The 17,980-nt window shown below is 38.3% G+C and overlaps 1 pseudogene; it reads right to left on the bottom strand.

Annotated features, from left to right (window-relative positions):
* Positions 1–15,256: 15,256 nt before the first annotated feature.
* On the bottom strand, positions 15,257–16,772 carry LOC105474042 (Krueppel-like factor 17 pseudogene; annotated as a pseudogene).
* Positions 16,773–17,980: the final 1,208 nt, after the last annotated feature.

Here is a 17,980-nt window from a genome sequence, read left to right as displayed (position 1 = left end):
TATGGTATAGCATATGCATTCCAGAGTGTGGGAGTTAAACCCTATAAGGGCTCAGAGAAATGCCATGTAGGTAGTATATGGGAGTCCAGTGATCTGGTACAAGCCGTGACATCCTCTCTAAACTAAACAAATTATTGCATCTTATACCTCCCTCCACAAACAGGGAAGCACCATGCCTGGTATTCTGGTATTCCTCTTTGGCTAATATGTTCAACATATTATATATTAGTAAATACTGCTCTTATCCACTCACTAGATAGCATGAAAGGCTACAAGCTTTGAGTGGGGTCCAAAGCAGGAGAGAGCCCTGCAGCAGGTACAGGGAGCGCTTGGGCCATATGATCTGGCAGACCTTTCAGTATGAAAAGCATCAGTAATCAGAAAAGATAATATATGGAGTTTATGGCAAGGCCCTAAAGTAAAATTACAATGTAAATCTCTAGGATTCTGGATCAAGCCACTCCATCTGAAATAAGGAGTTACACACCATTTTTAAAAATAAAAGCTCGGAGTGCAATTGGGCCCTGGTGGACAGAGAGAAAAGATAAAGAGTGTAATTATAAAAGATCAAGTGATTAGTGGACTAAAACTATCCATTATGAGGTAGGTTCTCCCAGATCTGCCTAAGTCAGCCGAAGAAAGCCTCTTGCCAAGATCAAGCCCCTTTGCTGAGGGAAGCCCATTTTCAGTGACTGATCCAGATGTAAAGTTATAAGGCCCAACCCTTCCTTCAAAGTGGGCCAACTCTGAAGGGTCACATCTGTTCCAAAGCTTCTCTCGAGGTGGCTGAAGCCATTATCACAACTGCATCACAGCTCCGCTCTCCCATGAATATTCTTACTTCCTCTGCTCTCCCACAGATATTGATCCCAAGGACATTCTTCAGTAAATTTTTTCAGACACATTTGCATCCTAGAATCTTTTTTTCCCAAGCAAACATACCTGAGATGGGCACATACCAAAATGCTATTGAGTTGAGTAAGTGAAAATGAGCTAGGGGAAAAAAGTTTAACTTTTCAAAACTAATGCTGAGTTGAATTTATTTATTTATTTATTTATTTTTATTATTTTTATTTTTGAGACAGGTCTCATTCTGTTGCCCTGGCTGGACTACAGTGATGCAATTATGGCTCACTGCAGCCTCAGCCTCCTGGGCTCAATAGATCCTCCCACTTCAGTATCCCAAGTAGCTGGGACTACAGGCACGCACCATCACACCGGGATAACTTTTTAAATTTGTAGTAGAGACGAGGTCTCACTATGTTGTCCAGGCTGGTCTTGAACTCCTAAACTCAAGCAATCCTCCTTCCTCAGCCTCCCAAAGTGCTGGGATTACAGGAATGAGCAACTGCACCTGGCCTGAATTTTAATTTATAAAGAAAAAGAGTGGAAGAAAGGAAATGGTCGGGAAGGAAAGGAAAAGAGTCTCTCCTACCCATGTCTGATGAACACATCCCCTATTACTTGAAATGCTAGTATGTGATCAGTTGGGTAGACTCATGTCCCTAGTTACCAAAGCAAGGGATAATGTTAGCCTGGAGAACTACCACAATTTGCTATTCAGCAAAGAAAAAGCTAAATATCTTAACCCAACCCATACTGTGTTTGCCTCCTGTGAAAATTCTGAATTTCATTCACTCATTTAATAAATATTTATTTAGCACTTACAATATGTCAAGCACAGCTCTATATTTTATAATATAGTACTACTATCTTTACTATCTTTATAGCTTTAAATCTATGAATGAAATAGATGTTTCAGATATTCTTGGATATAATATTATACATAGCCATTTATTTTCTTTCTCTTTTTTTGTTGCTTTCTCATTGCAAGTCACAAAGTCAATAAAGCAATGATAATCAGAGTAGATATCAAAAGGACATTTAAATTGGAATAGTCTTCTATTTACCAAAGATATTCTGAAGGACATTTTTCAGGCTGTTACACATTTACATAGGAGATTCAATAATATCATACTTGCAAAGTAGCTAGACATTATGACATTTTGGATTTGAGATGACAGTATTAAAATGACAATATAAGAAAACTGTAATTTACACAAAATTAGAAAAGATGAGGACAAAATAGCATTTTAATTACCAACAATGAATAATATATCAAGGAGAATATAGCAAAAGAAAATTTAGTGGGAAAACATTTTTGAAAACACATAAAACAACTTAAAAGTTTCTCATATTAAGAATATATCTCTGCAAATTGATGAATAAAAAATGCTCCAGCTCTGAAAAAAAAAAACTTAGGTTAACATAAAAAAATTCAAAGACAAAACTAAGAGAAATTCATCTGTGAAATTACTTAAAGTATAGAGATAAAAAATTAGCTTCGGTTACAACTGTAAGTGAAATCATAGGTCACAATTTTATTAGTCTTTAATAGAAAACTTAAAGAAGTTGCTAACACAAGGGCTTTTGGGAATGCAAAGTGTTGTCAGATACAGGAGAAGGTTAGAGAATATTTACACACAGCAACTCCAGAATTTAAATTAAATCTACTCTTAGTCCAAATCACATAAACCTGAATTTTTGTAAACCAAGGATGAAGTTATTCAATAATATTCAGAAGTTAATTTGAATAGAAAATTACTAGTCTTGTTGACTTGAAACTTTGAAATTGGGTGTTTGTTATAAAAGAAACTTATTTTCTAAAGAAAGCTTTGTTCACTTAAAGTTGTAAGCACTATTTGCCATATGGAGTTGAATTTGCTCACCAAATTTACAATTAAATCACTGACTATATAACCTAAATGCTTTTAATATAAATCACTCACCCAGTACATAAAAACTGTGCCTACTTCTATTAAGTTATAACTGTATCTGCAAGTGTTCCTCTTTGAATAGATTGTTAAAGTAATGATTCTAACATATTACCTTTAAAATACAACACAAAATCTCATTCTTTTGCAGAAAAGACTCAACAAGCTAAGCTGTAGATCTGAATTATTTTTAAACCCAGTGACCAGCAGATGAAAGAGAATATAACATGAAAACTGAAAACGCCTAGTACATTTTGAGAAGTGGAAAAATCTAGAAGAAAGTTATGGAGCATTTTTAAACAACTAAATTATTGAAATGTTACCAAAAATAAAACAACTGCTCAGATGCAATTGTTTTATTTAATAAAGGCAAAACCTTACTAGAGGCAGACACAAGCTACCGAAAAAAAACCTAATGAAGTTAGAACTAGAACAAAGTATAAGTCAAATAAGAGAAATGGAAACAATAAACTCAAAGGAAAAATCATTTTAAAAACTAATCATTACTTTGAAAAGAAATTACAAAATTAAACCCACTTACTAAAAAGGAAAAAAACTACAAATTAATAAAATGAGAAATAAAATATAAGAACAAACATAAAAGATTTTTTTTAAATGTCTAAAACAATAATGAGATACCACTACACACCTGTAAGAATGGTCAAACCCAAAATGTTACATCACCAAATCCTGGTGAGGATATAAAGCAATAGGAACTGTCACTCACTGCTGGTAGTATTGTTAAATAGTGCACCCATTTTGGAAAACAGTTGCAGTTTCTTACAAAATTAATAGTGGAGGCATGTCATTATACATTTCTCAAAACCTACAAAATATATAACATCAAGGGTGGATCCTAATAATAACTATGGACATTGAGTGATGATGATGCATCAATGTAAGTTCATTGATTGTAACAAATGTACCACTCTAGTGGGAGGTGTTGATAGTGGGGGAGACTATGCGTGTGTGTAGGCAGTGGCATATGGGATCTCTCTGTACTTTCCACTCAACCTTGCTATTAATCCAAAACTGCTCAAAAAAATAGTCTATTTAGAGAGAAAGAAAAGAACAAAGGAAGAGCAGAAAGAAGGAAGGGAAGGGGAGGAGAGGGGAATCTTTTTAATTAGGAAGCTGATTCTAAGTTTGATATATAAAAAAATGAGTAATATATGATCAACTGATTTATTCTGAGACAGGGTCTTACTTTGTCACCCAGGCTGGAATGGTGCAATGGCATGATGGTGGCTCACTGAAGCCTCTACTTCTTGGGCTCAAACGAGCCTCCCGCCTCAGCCGCTCAAGTAGCTGAGACCACAAGCATAAGCCACCATGGCTGGCTAATATTTTGTGTGTGTGGAGATGAGGTCTCCCTACGTTGTCTAGGTTGGCCTAAAACTTCTGGGCTTAAGCAATTCCCTCACCTCGGCCTCCCAAATCAACTGATTTTTGATGACAGTGCCAAGACCATTCCATTCAGATAGGACAATCTTTTCAATAAATTGTGCGAAAAAATTGGATATAAATATGCAAAAAAAAAAATCAGTTGGACCTTTACTACACACCACATACAAAAATCAACTCAAAATAGATTAAGACCTAAATGTAAGGGCTGAAACTACAAAATTTGTAGTGGAAAAAAAGGGAAACATTTCATGATATCTGATTTGGCAATGATTTCTTGGATATGTCACCAAAAGCACATGACACAATAAAAAATAGTTAAGTTGGCCTTTATCAAGTTTTTAAATTTTGTCCATCAAAAAACACTATCAACATAGTGCAAAGGAAACATTCAGATAGTACAATTGCTTTGGAAATTAGTATACTTGGTCCTCAAAAAAATAAAAGAAACATATAATTACCATATGATCCAGCAATTCTACTTCTGAGTATATATCCAAAATCATTGAAAGGAGGGACTTGAATAGATATTTTTACACCTATAATCATATTATTCACAATAGCCAAATAGTGGAAGCAACTCAGGTATCCATCAATGGATGAATGAATAAACCAAATGTGTTTTCTATGTGCATACACACACATACACACACACACACACACACACACACACACAATGGAATATTATTCAGCCTTAAAAAGGAAGGAAATTCTGACACATGCTAAAACATGGAGGAGGCTTCAGGTCGTTATGTGAAGTCCATACGAATGCTTCATAAGCGTAAGCATTTCTATGATTCCACCTATAAGAAGTACCATGTTAGATGTCTCAGTGTATTTAGGCTGCCACAGCAAAATACCATAATCTGGGTGGCTTATCAATAATAGAAATTTATTTCTTACAGTTCTGGAGGCTGAGAAATCCAAGATCATGGTGCCAGTAAATTCTGAGTCCGGTGAGGGCCCACTTTCTGCTTCATAGGTGGCTGTCTTCTCACTGTGTCCTTACATGATGGAAGGGGCCAGGGAGCTCTCTGAGGTCTCTTTATGGGGGCACTAATCTTATTCATGAGGGCTTCACTCTCCTTTGGGAGGTAATTATACCTCCCAAATGCCTCACCCCCTAATACCATCATATTGAGCATTAAAACTTAACATATGAGTTCTGGGGTGACACAAACATTTAGACCATAGCACTGGAGTAGTAAAATTCATAGACACACAAAAATAAAATGGTTGCCAGAGGCTGGGGAAAGGGAGGGGTGGGCAGTTATTGTTTAATGGGTACAGACTTTCAGTTTGGGAAGATGAACAAAGTCCTGGTAACAGGAATTGATGGTAACAGTCATTGCACAATAAAGAGTGTACTTAATGCCACTGAACTGTATACTTAAACGTTGATAAAACAGTAAATTTTATGTTATTTACATTTTAGATTTTTAAAATTAAAATTAAAAAAATAAGTAATAGTCAATAAATTTCTGAAAAAGAAGAGCATTATAAAGGGGCTTAGTTCACACGCCTGTAATCCCAGCTACTCGGAAGGCAGAGGCAGGAGAATCGCTTGAACCCAGGAGGCAGAGGTTACAGTGAGCTGAGATCACACCACTGCACTCCAGCCTGGGCAACAGAGTGAGGCTCCGTCTCAAAAAAAATAATTTAAAAAAAAAAGTTGGTGGAGGTTGTGGCAGGCTTAATCAGTTACTTAATTAAGACGATGTGGTGCTAGCACAATATTACACAAATAGCTGGAAAAAATGATCAGAAATTGATCAAATATAATGAGAATTTAGTTGCTTCAAGTCAGTAGAGAATGACTACTTTAGTAAATGGTGTTGGGATAATAATTATCCCTCCAGGAAATAATGAAATTGGATACACATTTTCCACCTTATAACAATAAAAATTCCAGAATGATCAGACTCAAATGTAAATAAATCATAAAGAAGCTAGAATAAATCATGTGAGAAAAATTGTTATAATCTTGAAGTGAGAAAAGCCTTTCTAAGTGTGCTTCCAAACTGAAAAGCTGTAAAAGAAAGCATTGATTCCAAGTCTTTGCTATTGTGAATAGTGCCACAATAAACATACGTGTGCATGTGTCTTTATAGGAACCAACCCAAATGTCGATCAATGACAGACTGGATTAAGAAAATGTGGCACATATACACCATGGAATACTATGCAGCCATAAAAACGATGAGTTCATGTCCTTTGTAGGGACATGGATGCAGCTGGAACCCATCATTCTCAGCAAACTGTCGCAAGAACAGAAAATCAAACACCACATGTTCTCACTCATAAGAGAGAATTGAACAGTGAGAACACTTGGACACAGGAAGGGGAACATCACACACTGGGGCCTGTTGTGGGATGGGGGAGAGGGGAGGGATAGCATTAGGAAATACACCTAACCTAAATGACGAGTTAATGGATGCAGCACACCAACATGGCACATGTATACATATGTAAGAAACCTGCACGTTGTGCACATGTGCCCTAGAGCTTAAAGTATAATAAAAGAGAAAAAAAAAGAAAAAAAGAAAATAAAGAAAGCATTGATTAATTTTACTACAATTAAATTTTTTAAATACATGGAAAAAAACCACCAAAGTTAAAAACTGGAGAAAGGTATTGCAACATACAAAGAAATGCTTTATTTTCCTTATATAGTGAAGGTTCCTCCAAATCAATATTAAAGAGAAAAAATGGAAAACAGAGAAAGATCAAAGGAGACATTTTATAGAAAAGGACATATAAGTGGCTCTTAGTCATATGAATAGACACACAAACTTTCTCACAAGAAAATAAATACGTATAAAGATACCCCGAAATATCAACTTTTACATGTAAGTTTGACAAGGATCAGAAAGTTTAATAACATTCTTGGCAAAAGCATAGAGAAACAGGCATTTTTATACATTGCTGATTGGTGTATAAATGGGTTTAAAATCTGTGAAGGGCAATTTGGCAATATTTACAAAAATTTCTAAACTATGTGCATTTTGATGCAGCACTCCCACGTCTAGAAACTTATCTACAGATGGTCTCACATAACAGGCACTCCATCCTCAAAGTGTTTAGGTTTTGCCCCTCAGGTTATACCCATGACCTTCAAGAAGTTTAGTTTGTTGGCTCTTTCTAAGATGTTCATAGTGGTGTGCTCTCTCTACTTTCTCCAGTAAATACCTTTGCTCAAATGCTGTTGTGTTCTAGGACTCCAGTCTTGGTCTGTATCTTTCTCTTGATTACTTTTTTTTTTTTTTTTTTTTTTTTTTTTTTTTTTTTTTTTTTTTTTGAGAAGGAGTCTCGCTCTGTTCTGTGTAGCCCAGGATGGAGTGCAGTGATGCGATCGTCGCTCACGGCAAGCTCCGCCTACCGGGTTCACGTCATTCTTCCGCCTCAGCCTTCCGAGTAGCTGGGACTACAGGAGCCCGCCACCACGCCCGGCTAATTTTGTTTTTGTATTTTTAGTATAGACAGGGTTTCACTGTGTTAGTCAGGATGGTCTGGATCTCCTGACCTCGTGATCCGCCCGCCTCGGCCTCCCAAAGTGCTGGGATTACAGACGTGAGCCACGGCTCCGGGCCTTGATTACTCTTCTTAAGCAATCTCGTTCCATTCTCTGGGCCTTAACTACCATCAGTAGGTTAATCTCCTCCAAATCTTTAATACTGATACCTATCTTCAGGCTTTTAAACCTGTGTGTAACTCAAGCCCTTCAAACCTTGAATATCTAAGAGAGAGTTTACCCCACTTTCCATCCTCCAAACACATTCTTCCTCTCATATTTCCAAAATCACTTAAAGACTCTACTATTCACCAAGTACCCAAGGCAAAAATATGGAAGTCATCTTTAGCAATTTATTCTTCTTTACTTTTCACTCACAATCAAATGGTGCCAGTTTTCCCTCCTAAACATTTCTCAAATCTGGCTCGTCCCCTGTAACCCTGCTACTGCTGCTTTAGTTCAGGCCCTAATCTTTTTTGGCCTGGCATGTTGCAACAGCTAAACCACTTCTCCTCCTGTGTATAGCCTAGCTCTCATCAAGGTCACCAAAGCCTTTGTAGTCTATCTGAAATCCAGATCTGAATATGTGAACACCCTGCTTAAAATCCATCAGTGAATCCCCACTTCCTTCAGCCTGAAGCCTAGACTATGTATCATGACACAAGGTCTTCATAATCCATTCCCCTTTCCTTATCCTCACTTTATTTCTCATTATTCCATACCTCGCACTTTGTGTTCTGGTAGTGTAGAATTTCTGGTAGTTTCTTTCTCGGATCACATTATTTCTTCCCTCTAATCTCTCTGAAACTCTTTACATTTCTTCTTGGCTAAGCCTTATCCATCTTTGAAGACAGAAATTGTTAATCATATCCCCCAAAAAGCCTGCTCTGAACTTCCTGGTCAGGGTAAGTATGCGGTCCCACTGTGTACGGTTACACATGCACTACACTAAAGTGTCTGACTGATGGGACAAGTAGGGGCAGCAAACTCTCTGGCAGATGGGCATTTGTCTTCTTTTGAGAAACAGCTCTGCAGATCTTTTGCCCTTTTTAAAGTAAATTATATGTTTTCTTGCTATTGAGTTTCTTATGCATTCTGGTTATTACTCCCTTGTTGGATAGATACCGAGCAATATTTCCTCCCATTCTGTAGGTTGTCTTTTCTCTTTGTGTATTATTTCGTTTCCTGTGTAGAAGTTTGTTAGCTTGATATAATAACATTTGTCTATTTGTGCTTTTGTTGCCTGTGCTTTTGAGGTCTTACCCAAAATGTCTTTGCCCAGACCAATGTCCTGAAGTGTTTCCCCAAAGTTTTATTCTCATAGTCTCAATCCTAGACTTAAGTATTGAATTCATTTTGATGTTATTTGTGTATATGGTGAGAGGGCTCAAGCTTCATTCTGCTTATCGTTTGTAGTTTTCTCAGCATCATTTATTGAGGAGACTGCCATTTCCCCAATGTACGTTCTTGGTGCCTTTTCCAAAAATGAGTTGGCTGTGAATGTGTGGATTTATTTCTTGATTCTCTCTTCTGTTCCATTGGTCTTTGTATATGTTTTTATGTGAGTGCCATGTTGTTTTGGTTACTCTGGCTTTGTAGTATATGTATTCATTTTGTATATACACATACACATGTATATATACACATGGGTACATACACACACACTTACCTCTGAAATCATTTTTTTAATTTTTAATTTTGTTATCATTGGCCAGGTAGTAAACTTAGCACCTGATAGGTAGTTTTTCAACCCTTTCCCTCTTTTCCTCCCTCCCCACGCTTGGAATTCTTCATGTTTATTGTTCCCATCTTTGTGTCCATGCGTACTGAATATTTAGCTCCCACTTATAAGTGAGAACATGCAGTATTTGGCTTTGGCTTGGGTTGATTTCATGTCTTTGCTGTTGTGAATAGTGCTGTGATAAATATATGAGTGCAGGTATCTTTTTGATAGAATGATTTATTTTCCTTTGTGTATATACCTAGTAATGGAATTGCTGGATCAAATGATATTTCAATTTCCAGTTCTTTGAGAAATCTCCAAACTCCTTTCCACAGAGGCTGAACTAATTTGCATTCCCACCAACAGTGTATAAGCATTCCCTTTTCTCTGCAACCTCACCAACATCTGTTATTTTTTGACCTTTTGATAATAGCCATTCTGGCTAGTATAAGATAGTATCTCACTGTGGCTTTGATTTGCATCTCTCTGATTATAGTATATTTTGAACTCAGGTAATATGATATCTCCTGCTTTATTTTTAAGCTCAGGATTTTTTTGGTTATTTAGGATCATTTGTGCTACCATACAAATTTTAGAATTTTTTCTGTGAAGAATGTCATTGGTATTTTGATAGGAATTGCATTGAATCTGTAGAAAGCTTTGGGTAGCAATGACATTGTAATGATATTAACTCTTCTAATTCATGAGCATGAAGTATCTTCTATATTTATTGCTCTCATCAACTTCTTTCATCAGTGTCTTAACAATTTTCCTTGTAGAGAACATTCACTTATCTGGTTACATTTACTCCTATGTATTATATATTTTTATAGCTATTATAAATGCAATTATTCTCTTTTATTTCTTTTTCAGTTTGCTGTTGGCATATATAAATTCTACTCGTTTTTATATGTTGCTTTTGCATCCTGCAACTTTACTGAATTCATTTATCAGTTCTAACAATTCTTGGTAGTGTCTAGGTTTTGCTAATTATACTATTATGTCATCTAGAAACAAGGATAATTTGACTTCTTCCTTTCCCGTTTGGATGCCTTTAATTTCTTTCTCTTGCCTAATTGCTCCTTAGGACGTCCAGTACTAGTATATGTTGAATAAAAGAGGTGAAAGTAGGCCTGTTTGTCTTATTCTAGATCTTAAAGAATGGCTTTCAATTTTTCCCCATTTACTATAATGCTAGCTGTGGGTTTGTCATATGTGACCTTTATGGTTTTGAGGTATGTTTCTTTTATAATCAGTTTGTTGAGGGTTTTTATCATAAAGCGATGTTGAATATTGTCAAACACTTTTTCATCACCTAATGAAATGATCATATGGTTTTTGTTCTTGATTCTGTTAATGTAATGTATATTTTTATTGATTTGCATATGTTGAACCATTTTTGTATTCCTGGGATTAATTCCACCTAATTATTATCGATTTTCTTTTTAATGTGTTATTGTATTTGGTTGCTAGTATTTTGTTCAGGATTTCTGTATCTATGTCCATCAGGGACACTTGCCTGTATTTTCTTTTTTATATTGTGTTTTTGTCTAGTTTTAAAATCAAGGTAATTCAAGCTTTGTAGAATTAATTTGGAAGTATTCCTTCCTCTTCAATTTTTTGGAATAGTTTAAGTAAAATTGTATTAGTTCTTTTTTAAATGTTTGGTAGAATTTAGAAGTGAAGTCATCATCACCTGGGTTTCTGTTGTTGTTGGGAGACTTTTAAATTGTTGCTTTGATTTCATTATTCATTACTGGTGAGTTCTGGTTTTCTATTTCTTCATGGTTCAATGTTAGTAGGTTTTATGTGTCCAGAAATTTTTCCATTCCTTCAGGTTTTCCAATCTGTTGGCATATAGGTGTTCATAATAGTCTTTAAAGATCCTTTGCATTTATTTGGCTATGTGGTTATGTTCCCCTTTTCATTTCTGATTTTATTTATTTGGGTCTTCTTTTTTTTCTTAGTCTAGCTAAGGTTATGTTGATTTTGTTTATCTTTTTTAAAAAACTAATTTTTTCATTGATCTTTTTCTTGGTCTCAATTGTATTTATTTCTACTCTGATCTTTGTTATTTCTTTCATTCTACTAATTTTAGTTTGACATATTCTCGCTTTTCTTCTGGTCCTTGTGGTGCATCATTAGGTTGTTTATCTGAAATCTTTCTATGTTTTTGATGTATTTATTGCTAGAAACTTCCCTCAGTACTGTTTTTGCTAGATGCCATAGAATTGGGTGTGTTGTGTTTTCATTTTCATTTGTTTCAAGAAATTTTTGAATTTTCTCTCTAATTTCTTCATCAACCCATTGATCATTCAGGAGGACATTGTTTTATTTCCATGGTTTCTATAGTTTTCAAAGTTCTTCTTGTTATTAATTTCTAGTTTTATTCCATTGTGGTCAGAAAAGATATTTGATATGATTTAGACTTTTTTGAATTTGTTGAGACTTGTTTTGTGGCCTAACATATGGTCTATTCTAGAAAATGTTTTTGGGTTCTGGTTTTGGTTTTAGTTTTTGTTTGTTTGTTTGTTTTTGATACAGGGTCTCACTGTGTCACCCAAGCGGGAGTGCAATGACACAATCATGACTTAATGCAACTTCAACCTCTAGGGCTCACATGATCTTCTTGCCTCAGCCTCTCAACTAACAGAGACCACAATGTATACCACTATGTCTGCCTAATTTTTTATCTTTCATAGAGATGAGGTACCACTATGTTACACAGGCTGGTCTTAAACTCCTGGACTCAAATGATCCTCCTTCCTTGGCCTCCCAAAGTGCTGGGATTATAGGCATGAGCTACCACACCCAGCCAAGAATGTTTAATATGCCAATGAGAAAAATATGTATTCTGCAACAGTTGGACAAAATTTTCTGTAAATGTCATTTATGTCCATTTGATCTAGAGTGTAGTTTAACTCTGATGTTTCTTTATTTCTTTTTGGTCTGGATGATCTAGTACTAAGAGTTGGGTGTTGAAGTCCCCTACTATTACTGTATTGCAGTCCATCTCTCCCTTTATATTTATTAATGTTTACTTTATATGTTTGCTTTATATATTTATATGTTTGCTTTATATATTCTATAATGTTTGTTTTGTATTGTTTGCTCCAATGTTGGGTGCATATATATTCACGATTATTATATACTCTTGGCCTCTTTATCATTATATAATGACATTGTCTCTTTTTACAGTCTTTAACTTGAAGTTTATTTTATGTGACATAAATATAGCTACTTGTACTCTTTTTGGTTTTCCATTTGTGTGAAATATCTTTTTCCATTTCTTCACTTTCTACGTCTTTTTGGTAAAGTGAGTTTCATGTAGGCAGCATATAATTAGGTTTTGATTTCTATCCATTCAGTCACTATCTTTTAATTGGAGAATTGAGTCCATTTACATTCAATGTTTTTATTGATAGGTAAAGACTTACTACTGCCATTTTGTTACTTTTTTTGTTTTTTAAACAAAATTTTCCAAATTTTATTAAGATTATAAACATTTAGATTGATAAAGTTCAATGAATCACGAACAGAATAAATGTAAGTTCAAAACCAAACAAAACCAATCACTATATTTAAGATCAGATACATTATGTGGTAAAAACAATAAATAGCTAAGGCAAGATAATCAAAATTCAGTATAGTGGTTACCTCTGCAGAGAAGGATGGGGAACTCAAAACTTTAAATGTATTAGTAAATTATTTTTCCTTCTTTTTCTTTTAATTTTATTTTTTTATAGAGACAAGGTCTTGCTGGTCTCAAACTCCTGGCCTCAAGTTATCCTCCACCTCGGCATCCCAAAGATTACAGGCCTGATCTTAGGGGTAAATAAGTATTTGTATTATTTTTCTGTTTTCCTTTTTTTTGACCTTCCCAATGTGAGTGCATTTATTATTAAATTGGATATATACAAAATATTTTTTGCAGGTGTGATAGACATCACAATAAGTGGAAAATTAATGAAGTTCATCATTCTTCTTCTGTGTTACTTATAACACAAACCAGAAACCTGGAAGTCACCCTTGACCTCTCCCTCACCTACCAAAAATCCAGTTAACTGTTACTTTCTTACTTCTCCCTACCTCTACTCTCACACCCTGGTCAAAGCCACCTTGACTCTCACCTGAAATACTGATATGTCCCTTTCTCTCCCTTACACCCTCGCTCTAATCTAATCTCCACATTGCAGCCAAGGAAAACACTTTCAGCCTTACCTGTCCATCTCGAATCTATCTCACCATCCCCTTTACTATCAGAAGCAAGAGTGACAAGTAAATTTCCCAAGACAACTTATAGCCAGGAAATGGCAGAAGCAGGATTCAAAAATCTACTAAAGAGTCCACACGTCTTTGTTTGTTTGTTTTGAGATGGAGTCTCACTCAGTCACCCAGGCTGGAGTGCAATGTCACAATCTCAGCTCACTGCAACTTTTGTCTCCCAGGTTCAAGCAATTCTCCCATCTCAGCTTCCCGAGTAGCTGGGACTACAGGCACCTACCATCATGCCTGGCTAATTTTTGTATTTTTAGTAGAGATGTGGTCTCACCATGTTGGCCAGGCTGGTCTTGAACTCCTGACCTCAGGTAATCCACCTGCCTCAGCCTCCCAAAGTGCTGAGATTACAGGCATGAGCCACCACACCCAGCTGAGTCCACATGTCTTATCCACCCACTGTCCAACCTTGGATGATACTAGGAAAGGCTTAGCCACTGGCTAGCACAGGCCCATCTCTGGATAAAGGATAGATGTATTTCTTCTCCAATCACCACCCCACTTCTTTTTATCTGTTGTTAACTCCTAGTTTTCCTTAAATCTGACTTCAAACCACAACTTCCAAGAAATGCCTTTCTAACTCCCTTACCCAATTGCAAGTCCCCACTATTTGTCCTCCCAGCACTTTGTGCATTTATTTTTTTTCTTTTCTTTTTTTTTTTTTTTTTTTTTAAGATAGAGCCTCATTCTGTCACTCGGGCTGGAGTGCAGTCATGCCATCTTGGCTCACTGCAACCTCCGCCTTCCACGTTCAAGTGATTATCCTGCCTCAGCCTCCTGAGTAGTTGGGACTACAGGTGTGTGCCACCATGCCCGGCTAATTTTTGTACTTTTTGTAGAGATGGGGTTTCATCCTGTTGGCCAGGCTGGTCTCTAACTTCTAACCTCAAGTGATCTGCCCACCTCAGCCTCCCAAAGTATTAGGATTACAGGTGTGAGCCACTGTGTTCAGCCCACTTTATGCATTTCTAGTAACATCCCTCCTCCACTAGATTGTGACCTCCACAAGAGCAGGAGCCTGTTTTGCCCTCCGTTGGAATGCACTTCATACACCCTTGATCATTCTGATCCTCTCCATGTCCATTTCTTGGTGAAAGTGTTAGATCATCAACCAGACCTCTTGTCTTACATAATAGCAATCTGGTCTGCTGGCCCTACCCACAATGCTGTGTGTGAGCCACGTGGGCAGGGGAACAGAGACCAGCCCTGGCCCAGTGAACCCAAGATGGCCTGCTCCATGGAAGGGATCTGGTGCCCTGGTAGAAATGAAAGAGACTTTGAGTACTCAAGACCTCAATCCGTGGGGCTGATGAATGTGTCATAAATGAGCCCCTTCTGCTCCTGTTCTTTTAATCATATCCACTCCCCTCACTTGGGGGCTTGGATGTAGGAGCACTTGGATGGTCCATCCCAGGAATAGTGGGGCCACTAGTAACACAGACCGAGGCAGCAAAGCAGGACAGGGTCACGGTGGGGGTGGGAGAGCAGGGGCAGACACAGCCAAGGCTGTAGGGCTTCTCTAAAGGCCCAGATAAGCTTGAGCCTGTAGAGGACCAGCTTCTTTCCTTGGCAGTACCGGGCACATTCAGAAATTTTGTCTATGATCTTTCTGCTCTACAGAGGCAGGGTGCCTTCATGCACCTCTGAATCCTTACTGTCCATGCCATAGTTTTCAGAAGATAGAGACATGTCCAATGGTGTATGTCGAAGAAATGGGAGGAACTGCTAGCCATCATGAGTCCTTCGGGTCTGACTGAGGCACCTCCTTGAGAAGTCTTTCTTCCCTGACACATTATTTAGTTATCTCCATGCTTCAGGCCGTGGGTCCCCACAGCCTTGGTGCTCTCAGTATTGTAGGCTCAAAAAACATTTGGTGAATGAATATAGAACTTGAAGACTGCCTCTCCTCTGAGCAGTCACCACGTCCAGTGTTCTCTGCCTAGAGTCCTCTTCCTTCTTCATTCACCTAAGGACCGGGAGCAGGAGGACTGTCCTACTCTCCATTGTTGGCCTGTGGGTCTGAGGGTCCTGGCCGATGAGTCTTCTGGTGTTGCTTGAGATGGTTAGACTTCATGAACTCTCGGCTGCATTGATCACATTTATATGGTCGATGTCTGGTGTGTACCCACGTATGTCGTTTAAGCTCATTAGAACGGAAGAAAGACCATGAACACCTTTCCTATTGCACGAATAGGGCCTCTCACCCATGTGCTTGCACTGGTGGCTAACTAGGTGGTAGCGTTTGGTATAAGCTTTCCCTCAGTTCTTGTAGTTGCAGCAGTAAGGCCTTGCCTCTGAGGAGGCCCCTCTACCAGTCTTTCCTGAGGCCTGGAGTTCTGCCGTGCTGTCTGTGGAGCAGGTCTGGGCTGCTCCGGTAGGAATGGGCCTTCTTAGGAGTCTGGCTGACTTACAAGAGAGTCCTGAGATCCTAAAACCAGCAGTGACTGGGACTCAGCTGGGGGCATCCCAAGATCATGGGCATCTTGGGGGGGCAACATCTGAGCCACGGAGGGGAGCATAGCCTGGGCCTCAGTGGAAGGCATGGTCGAGGCCAACAATGTTTCATCAGAAGGTACTGTCAAGAGGCCAGGGTAAGGCATTGTAGGGTCCCCAATGTGGGACATCATTGGAATTCCAGTGGAAGCTGAGACTTGCAGCCTGAAGGCCCTGGCCACCTTTGGAGTACTGGGCTCTCCTACAGGCATTATCTGGGGCCCACTGAAAATCATCCTCTCTTGCTGAGGGGGAGACACTCCCTGACAGTAAATCATCCGGGAAGGAGTGAGAGTCACTTGGGGGCAGTAGCTCACACCATGCTCAGGCAGTGGCATACTGAACTGTGGCCCCCCTTCATCCACAATCTGCCCCAATGCCTCAACAGACAACAAAGGGGGCCTCAGCATCTCCGTCCTGTGAGGAAAGTGCTGAATGCTTGGTAGGCCATGTACTCCAGAGCTTCCAGAAGATAAGTCACGTTCAAGATGGGTGCTGAGTTCTTATCCTGGGCGGCCTGGTGTGCCGCCTGCCACTGGCTCAGCTTCCCAGCTTCCTGCTCCATCTCAGCCTGGGGTCGGCTATACATGAAGACTAGGTGGTGTCTAGACTCTGCTGAACAGACAGGGAGCAACCCACCACGGCATGGCAGGCGGACACTGGGACATTGCCCCTGGTTGTTTTGTAACTCCTTTCTTCCTTTATTCCTTTGTTACTGTCTTCCTCAGTGGTTAAATGAGTTTCTCATGTAATGGTAATATGTTTAAATTTGTTGCTTTTTATTTTTAGTGAATCTATTTTAGGATTTTGGAGGAAGGTTTCCTTGTTTGTTTTTGTTTTTTAGAGATGGGGTCTCATTGTGTTGCCCAGGCTGGACTCCTGGGCTCCAGAGATCCTTCCACCTTAGCCCGCTGAGTAGCTGGGACTATGGGTTCCTGGCACTGCACCCAGCCTATTATAGATTTTTGCTTTGTTGTTACCATAAGCCTTTCCAAAAAAATGTCTTATAGACATTGCAAGTTATTTTAAATAGATGACAACTTCTATCACAAAGAAAATTGAAAAAAACAAATGAAGGAAAACCTAAAAGTCTGTACACTTTAACTTAATTTACCCACTCCTACATTTTGACTTTTTGTTGTCTCAATTCACATCTTTTTATACTTAATCTTTTAACAGATTTCTGCAGTTATTATTATTTTTGATAGATTTGTCTTTTAGTCCATACTAGAGATATGAAGGATTGTATACCATAATTACAGTACTAGAATGTTCTGAATTTTTGTGTGTATCTACTTTACCTGTGAGTTTATGCCTTCATATGTTTTCTTTTGCCTTTTTGTCTTTTTTTTTTTTTTTTTTTTGAGCCAGAGTCTTGCTCTGTCACCCAGGCTGGAGTGCAATGGCGTGATCTCGGCTCACTGCAAGCTCCGTCTCCCGGGTTCACGCCACACTCCTGCCTCAGCCTCCCCAGTAGCTGGTACTACAGGTACCTGCCACCACGCCTGGCTAATTTTTTTGTATTTTTAGTAGAGATGGGGTTTCACCGTGTTAGCCAGGATAGTCTGGATCTCCTGACCTCGTGATCCACCCGCCTCAGCCTCCAAAAGTGTTGGGATTACAGGCGTGAGCCACCGCGCCTAGCCCACATGTTTTCTTTTTGCATGTTAGTATCCTTTTCCTTCAGATTGAAGAACTACCTTCAGCATTTCTTGTAAGACAGGTCTAGCAATGATGAATTTCCTTAGCTTTTGGTTGTCTGGGAAGACTTTATCTCTGCTTTATGTCTGAAGGAAA

Source organism: Macaca nemestrina, chromosome 10 (genome assembly GCF_043159975.1).
Source record: "Macaca nemestrina isolate mMacNem1 chromosome 10, mMacNem.hap1, whole genome shotgun sequence".
Classification (NCBI taxonomy): Eukaryota; Metazoa; Chordata; class Mammalia; order Primates; family Cercopithecidae; genus Macaca; species Macaca nemestrina.
The sequence above is the reverse complement of the archived record's forward strand: the minus strand, read 5'-3'. Positions and strand labels throughout refer to the sequence as shown.